This window comes from Vespula pensylvanica, chromosome 11 (assembly GCF_014466175.1).
Source record: "Vespula pensylvanica isolate Volc-1 chromosome 11, ASM1446617v1, whole genome shotgun sequence".
NCBI lineage: Eukaryota > Metazoa > Arthropoda > Insecta > Hymenoptera > Vespidae > Vespula > Vespula pensylvanica.
In genome coordinates, this window is record NC_057695.1 from 5,841,808 (window position 1) to 5,849,307 (window position 7,500).

Consider the following 7,500-nt stretch of genomic DNA (forward strand, 5'->3'; position numbering starts at 1 on the left):
CATTCATTTTGGCCCAGTGACACACTGACCTATATAAATTCTAAGAATTTACGCAGCCTTACTATTACTACTACTACTATTACTACGAACAGCTGTAGTATACAAATTATGAATGGAAATCTTTCAAAGACGATATCTCCGGAACGAAAAATCGTACAAACTTGAAACAAATACCGTTTTCAAGCATAATTTATGCTTTATTTATTTAACTATAGCAATAATATCGGTATAATAAAATCGATTTTGTTAATAATTTTTTAAATTGAATTTGTTCTTTTCTTACTAAGGACATAGCTATAATGAATTTATTTATATTTTTATTGTAATTATATATTTTTTGTATTGTAAATTTTCCCTTTTTTATTTAATATATGGGATATAAGATCTATTAATAATTGCCAATGTAAAATATCGAAGGATCAAAAACTCGAGAGACTTTCCTTTCGTAATATAGACGTAATTGTGAAATACCTTCTAAACTAATAATTTTTAAACCTACATGGTTTAACAATTTTTTTATACGGAATAACAAACTTCATCGATCGATGAATTCAAGTAGATATAATTCTGTTTAAAAAAAAAAACTTAGTTGACTAACACTTAGTCAACCTACAAAAAAATTATTACTGCTGTATTATAGCTTCCCTCGTATCATACGACTTTTGTAAACAAAGTTTCTCCGTATCTCTAAATAGAACGGAGATACTCAAGCTGATCAAAGTTATTGCCCTAACTTCTATGTGTGTGTGTATCTGTGTATATATATATATATATATATATATATATATATATATATAGAGAGAGAGAGAGATATGTATAATATATAGTATACTGACTCATAAAAAATTTTTTACGACAAGAACAAATAAAAATCGAGAATATAGAAATAAAAAAAAGGATAGAAATATACGCATAAAAATAATAAAATACCTTACATATTAATCGCAATAATGTTCTTAATGATTGACTGTAGGATACTGTATTGCAAATGATTATAAATTCAAAAATGAATGAACAAAAATCAATGAATAAATAAAAGAACAAGAAAAAAATTGATTTATGAATTCATCGGTTATTAGATTCATTTGGTTGAGAAAATTGATCGTATTATCGCGATTACACAGCTTGTTAAACTTCAATGCGCCGTAATTCGATGAAATGTCGATGAAAAGGTACACTGTAGATGCTTGTTGGATTGGTATTGATATCCTCTACAATATTTATTCGACTTAAAATATCGATTTCGTTGAAACAAAAAAATGATTCTGACTTCCGTATCTTGACAACATTGTTCGCTACGAAATAACTGCAATAAATATTTTCCATCTGGAAACACCGTAATTTTAATTTGAAACATTCGTTTAGAAAATCGATAAAATCGACGACATTTGATCGTATCATATTAAAATATGACTTGCTTCATACACTGACCAATACAAAATATTTTTCACGACAATAAAGACGAATAAATATGTAGAAATTGAAGAAAAGGACAAAAGGACAAATAAAGACTCAAGAAAATTTAAACAAAGAGAATTACAGAGAATTACAGGACAAAGAAATTTTAGATTATTATCATGCGTTCAAATTCGTTTATAAAAGTAAATAAGATCATCGTGAGATAGTGAGTGTAAAGTGAAAGAGAATCACAAAGAGAGATAGAGATAGAGATAAAGAAACAGAGAGAGAAAGAGAGAGAGAGAGAGAGAGAGATTTTACACTCTTCGAAGTGTAGAAAAGTTAACGATATATCACAAGCAATGTTGAAATTGTATTGTATGAAACTTACTTCTTACTTTGTGTACCCGAGATAAAGTTTCTTATATCGTCTTCGTTCACGTTGTCACCCAATGTTAGGAACAAGCAAGAGCCTTTGCTACGAAGAGAGAGTTTACGTTGAAACATTTTCTCTTCCCTAGATACAAGCTCTCTTCGAGACAACTCATCGTCGAATGTGTAGAAGAAGCTTGTAAGATCGATGTTTCTCCGTCGAATCTGTCCTTGAAATTAATTGCTTTCGCTTTTCAAGCTTTTAGGAATAACGTATAACTTTGTTGTTATCTACGCAAGTATACATATGTATGTATGTATGTATACACACATTCGACCTCGAATCTATTCAATATCTGTCCTTTTCTTCGTAAATATCCATTTACTCTCTCAAGCGATTAGTTTAATCACCGTTCAGCTTTGCCATCGCTAACATACTTTAACTATTAAACGATTAATATTATCTTATCTTTCGTATGTACGTTAAGCCGTAGTTATTTATTTAAATTTTGTTTCTTTGGATTTCTTTTAATTGAGGTAATAGTGTTTTGTATTTATAGTGATAAGATACTTTAATTGAAGGTAATTAAATTTAATAATATTATATATATATATATATGAGTGTGTGTATAAATCATATAATATATATTATAATAATATTTTCATGATATATTCTAATAATAGTGTAATACAAAATATTATTTTTCCTCTTTTTCTTTTTCGTCGTAAACCAAATTTTATATACACATATACATATGTCAGTGTATATATTCATATATATTGCTAGAGCTCATAAACACATACACACACACACGACATATGAAATTGATATATATAATTCAAATATTTACAGTAATTTTATACTATCTTTCTATCTATCCTTCTTTTTTACTTTTACATTACTTCGTGTCATTTTAATTTCTTTTCATCGTAGAAAGAATTTTATACGAGTATGTATACTATATATGTATGTCATATTTCATACAAAAGAAGTAAGTACATACATATATTGTACATAGAATATTTTCTTCTATTATACATTTAAGCTAATATCTTTCCTTCTACTCCTACGTTCTTCATTTTAATTCGTTTTCGTCATAAAAGTAATTTTATTCGAGTATATACATATATGTAACAGTATATCATAGCTTATGCAAAAAGAGTATATATATATATATATATATATATATATATATATATATATATTGTACATACATACATATATGTATGCACAGGATGGGCCAAAATATTCAAAGTGATTTTCAAAATCAATTACCTATTCTTTTTCTAAACTTTTTGGACAGATTCTCTTTCCTTTTTTAGATTGTAAAAGCTCAGGAAGAATTTTTTACAATCTGAAAAAAGAAAAAATTCGCTCAAAAGAGTTTACGATTTTTTAAATCAATTAGAAACTGTTTAGAATCTTATCATATATTCTATTTATATAAATTTTCAACCTTTATACTTTTACTATTTTTATTTTAACTCATTTTCAACATAAAATAAATTTTATATGAGTCAATAAATGTATGAATCAATAATATAAAACAAATACATTTATTGTATAGATTTATATATACAAATATAATACGTATATTTCAACGAAAGTTTTGCGTAATATAAAATTGTATGTTGATAAACTGTCTTTCGATACATACATATATATCCCAGTAAACAGTCTAGGTCACGTCGTTCATAAAACGAGCCATAAGTATTAGTAAACATTCGTTTGTACTTATGACATAGAAAAAGGTCAAAGCTCTTCACTTCAAGCTAAACGTTCGTCTTGTTAAGACGTATATACGTGTACGTATAATTTATTATCTTGAAACAGAAAATTATAGAATAATTATTTAATAGATTTAATTTAGTAAAACGATGTTTAATAGAATAATTGTTTAATAGATTAATTTAATAGATTAATTGTTCGTATTCAAAATAAGTATTTTCAATATCGATTACGATCTGATCTTACGTTCTGATATTCAACGAAGGAAATATTAAAAGTGAGAAGAAAGAAGAAAGAAGATAAACGTACGCAGGTTGTAAGGAACGTTAATAGAAATTTTACGAGTAAGTTTTTATCTTTCATTTGCTTGTACATTCTTCTTTTTAATTCGTTTTCATCGTAAAATAAATTTCATGAATCAGAGTATATATCTACGCATATACATATACATATATACATATATATATATATATATATATATATATATATATATATATACATACACATAAACGTGTGAGTGTGCGTGTGTGAATGTGTGTATATCTTTGTGTGTGTATGTGTGTATCATAGCCTCTAAGAAACAAGCTTATATGCGATATGTAGAAACTTATATACGCAGTATGTTTAAATAGGTAATTATTTAATGTATACCATACTGTATAAAATTTAATTGAAACACAGATTAAGAACAATCATGAATGATAAGAACCAGAAATTAGGAAACTATTATATATCAATGTCAATCAATGATCATTAATCGAGACGCATAAAAAAAACTCGGTAAGCCAAATATTAGAAAGATTAGATCTAACATACACCGACTTGAAGATTAACGACGTAGGAACAAAAACACGATGTTAGTATTATATATATATATATATATATATATATATATATATATACTATAGAAATAATTAAGCATCTTTTATAGATATATCTTTTTTCTTTCCTTTAATTCCAAGTACTTCATTTTAATTTCTTTCTCATTACGAAATAGATGTTATATATTAACTACGACCCAAATATTTTACAAGCGTACACATCTATATATAATATAAAAATGCATAAAATTTAATGTAAAAAATAAAGCATGAGAATAATCATTAAATGACAAGCGATCAACGATATTAGAAGATCTTTAAGTATCGGCATTATTCAAGGACGATAGGTCAAAAAAAAGGAGACGGACAAAAAAAAAATAGATGAGGAAAAAAAAGGAATTCGATTAGCCCAAGATTAGATAGATTAGATCTAACGCACGCTAAGGTTGACGAAGCAAAGTAATTGACAAAAGCCAGAGAAAAAAAAAAGGAAAAACTGATCTTTCGATCTTGAAATCGATTACGTCCGATGACGTAGTCAAAATTTCTTTTCGTACAAATCATTCCTCTCCCTCTCCTTCGTTCCTTTCCCTTTTTACATCCCGTTAATTTATATTCGTTTTGCGATCGGAGAGAAGTTCTCAAACGTGTTCCAATAGTTAGCTATCTTCTGGTTGAACCATCGAAATGTAAATTTGCGAGTGGCACGTTTATTCTGAAATGAGTTTGCTACACTTTTCTCTCTATCTCTTTTTACGTCTAACACATTTTCTTATAGTCCTCTTTTTTTCCTTTCTTTTTCTCTATCCCTTTCTACTTCTAACACATTTTCTTATAATCTTCTTGCTCTCTTTCTCTCTCTCTCTTTCTCTCTCTCTCTCTCTCTCTCTCTCTCTCTCTCTCTCTCTCTCTCTCTCTCTCTCTCTCTCTCTCTCTCTATTTCTCTCTATATCTCTTTCTATTTCTTTCTACGTCTAACACATTTTCTCTAGTCATCTTTCTTCCTCTCACTCTTTTTCTATCTTTCTCTCTTTCTCTCTTTCTCTTCTTTTTCTTTTTCTTTTTCTTTATCCGTCTCTCTTGCTCTTATTCCTTAAGGATATACTTAAACAACTCGAGTGGAAAAAAGGAAGGGTGCACTGCTAGTGTCTTCGCAGAAACGGGGCCGCATAATCTTAGTATTTCTATGTTCACCAAGAGGCTCTGTTCTCTGTGTTCTTAGTTTTTAGCTTGGCTTCGGTACCGAGACAGCTGTGAGAATGAATAAAAATCGAGCATTGGTTAGAAACGTTCTCTCTAAGGATTCTTTTTTCCTTCTATTTTCTTTTCTTTTCTTTTGTTACTAACTTTTTTTCCTTTTTCTCTTTCGTTTTCTTTTGCTTAAACGGCAATATTGATCAAGTGTATATGCGTACGATATAATTAGAAATATAATATGTGTTAATAATATAAATGCAAACGTATATAATTCGATTATATTTCGTTTTTATTTTTTATTCGCTTTCTTCTTTGTTTTTTCATTCTTTCGTTAATACTTCAGATAACGTCGTTCGGAGTTTCGTGTTATTATTTATTTTTAATCGATCATTCTTTTTTATCTTAGATAATTTAATTTCATTCAATTATTATTAGTTATTATAATTAATCATTTTTCTCTCATTAAGTTAGATTGTTTAGATATTTATGAATAGTTCTGTTATTATCTATTTTCGATAATTTACTTCGATTTAGTTATTATTCATTTTTAATTGATCATTTAATTTATTCGGATTACAAGGATATTTAAAAGATAATTCTACTTCTTGTTTACTTGTTTATTACTAATAATTTCATTTAATATAACTATCATTAAATTTTAATAAATCGATTTATCTCTATAAATTATTCAAAAATTTAAGTTTGATGGAATTCGTAATATCTCAAAGATATTTATATATTACGATGAATCTACCGTGTTTCAAAACGAGAAAACGATTTACTTAGATCTCGACCTTCGAGAAATTCATTTAGAATTTAAATAATCGGATAAAATATAAATGATTTTATCATAAAGAAAATGAAATTGAAAGGACGCGTTACGATATTCGTCGAACCTTGTACGATCGTCTTAACGATAAACGTACGCATATAATTTTTATTTGAAAACTTATTCGACTATAAGAAAGATGTTTACGTTTGTACAACGAAACATCGAGATTTCAATTTTAATAAGAATAAAACGCACCGTTCGAAGAAGTAGAAGCATGGAATGTTGTAATCTCTTTTTTACCGAGTAAAGAAGCAAAGCAATTTGAAATTCTTACTATCACCAAAGAATTCCGTAATGTTATATGGGGGAAAAAAAAAAAATAAAAAAAGAAAATGGTTAAGTGTCATGGAAGTTAATCCGAATATAATGAAACGTGACTACAAAGAAAGCAATGAAAATTACTCCGACAACTTACTTACATCTTACATGGAACTAAAATAACGTGGCCGAATAACTACGAAAGAAATCTTTTATGCTCTTATCTTATATTTATCAAACGAATGATGCTCGATCTTTAAAATTATTTTTCCTTTGAATATAATATATTACGTAAGTAAGATAATGATCGAAATCATGTCGGATTTCGAGATTATTCTTAAGTTGTTCTTATGATTTAAATTTAAAATGTTTTTGAGATCAACGTTATTATAATTACAAAAAAATAATTCGTGTAAAGTAAAACGATACAAGAAAAAAGGGGAAAAAGAATAAAGTGGGAGAAAAATGCATTTCTTTTGTCAGGAATAGAGGAGGAAAAAAAAAACGAAAGGTATTCGAAGGATTGTTTATTTAAAAGAAAATACGTAAGCCAGGAAAAATTTTACTTGTTAACGATACCAACGTCTTTCAATGTACCAAAGGAATTTAATTGAGTGTTTGTTGGTATTTCTTATTACGATAATTATATACAAGTTTCTCGTAAAAAGAGAAAAATAAGTAAATAAATAAAATGCTCTAGTCATAGATATGCTTGTAATATTCGAATAAGCAAAAATATCAAAAAATAATTAAAAAAAAAAAAAAAAAAAAGGTAATACTTATTCATTTTTTCTTCTCTATTTATTATGTATGTAAATATATAAATATATATAAATAAATAAATATATATATATATGATATAATGATATGATATATGATATGATATATGATAA

At 27.1% G+C, this 7,500-nt stretch overlaps 1 protein-coding gene across 2 annotated transcripts in view; it reads right to left on the reverse strand.

Annotated features, from left to right (window-relative positions):
• The window catches only part of LOC122633128 (octopamine receptor beta-3R-like), a 108,485-nt gene that overhangs the window by 42,581 nt on the left and 58,404 nt on the right, over positions 1–7,500 (reverse strand). The window lies entirely within an intron of this gene.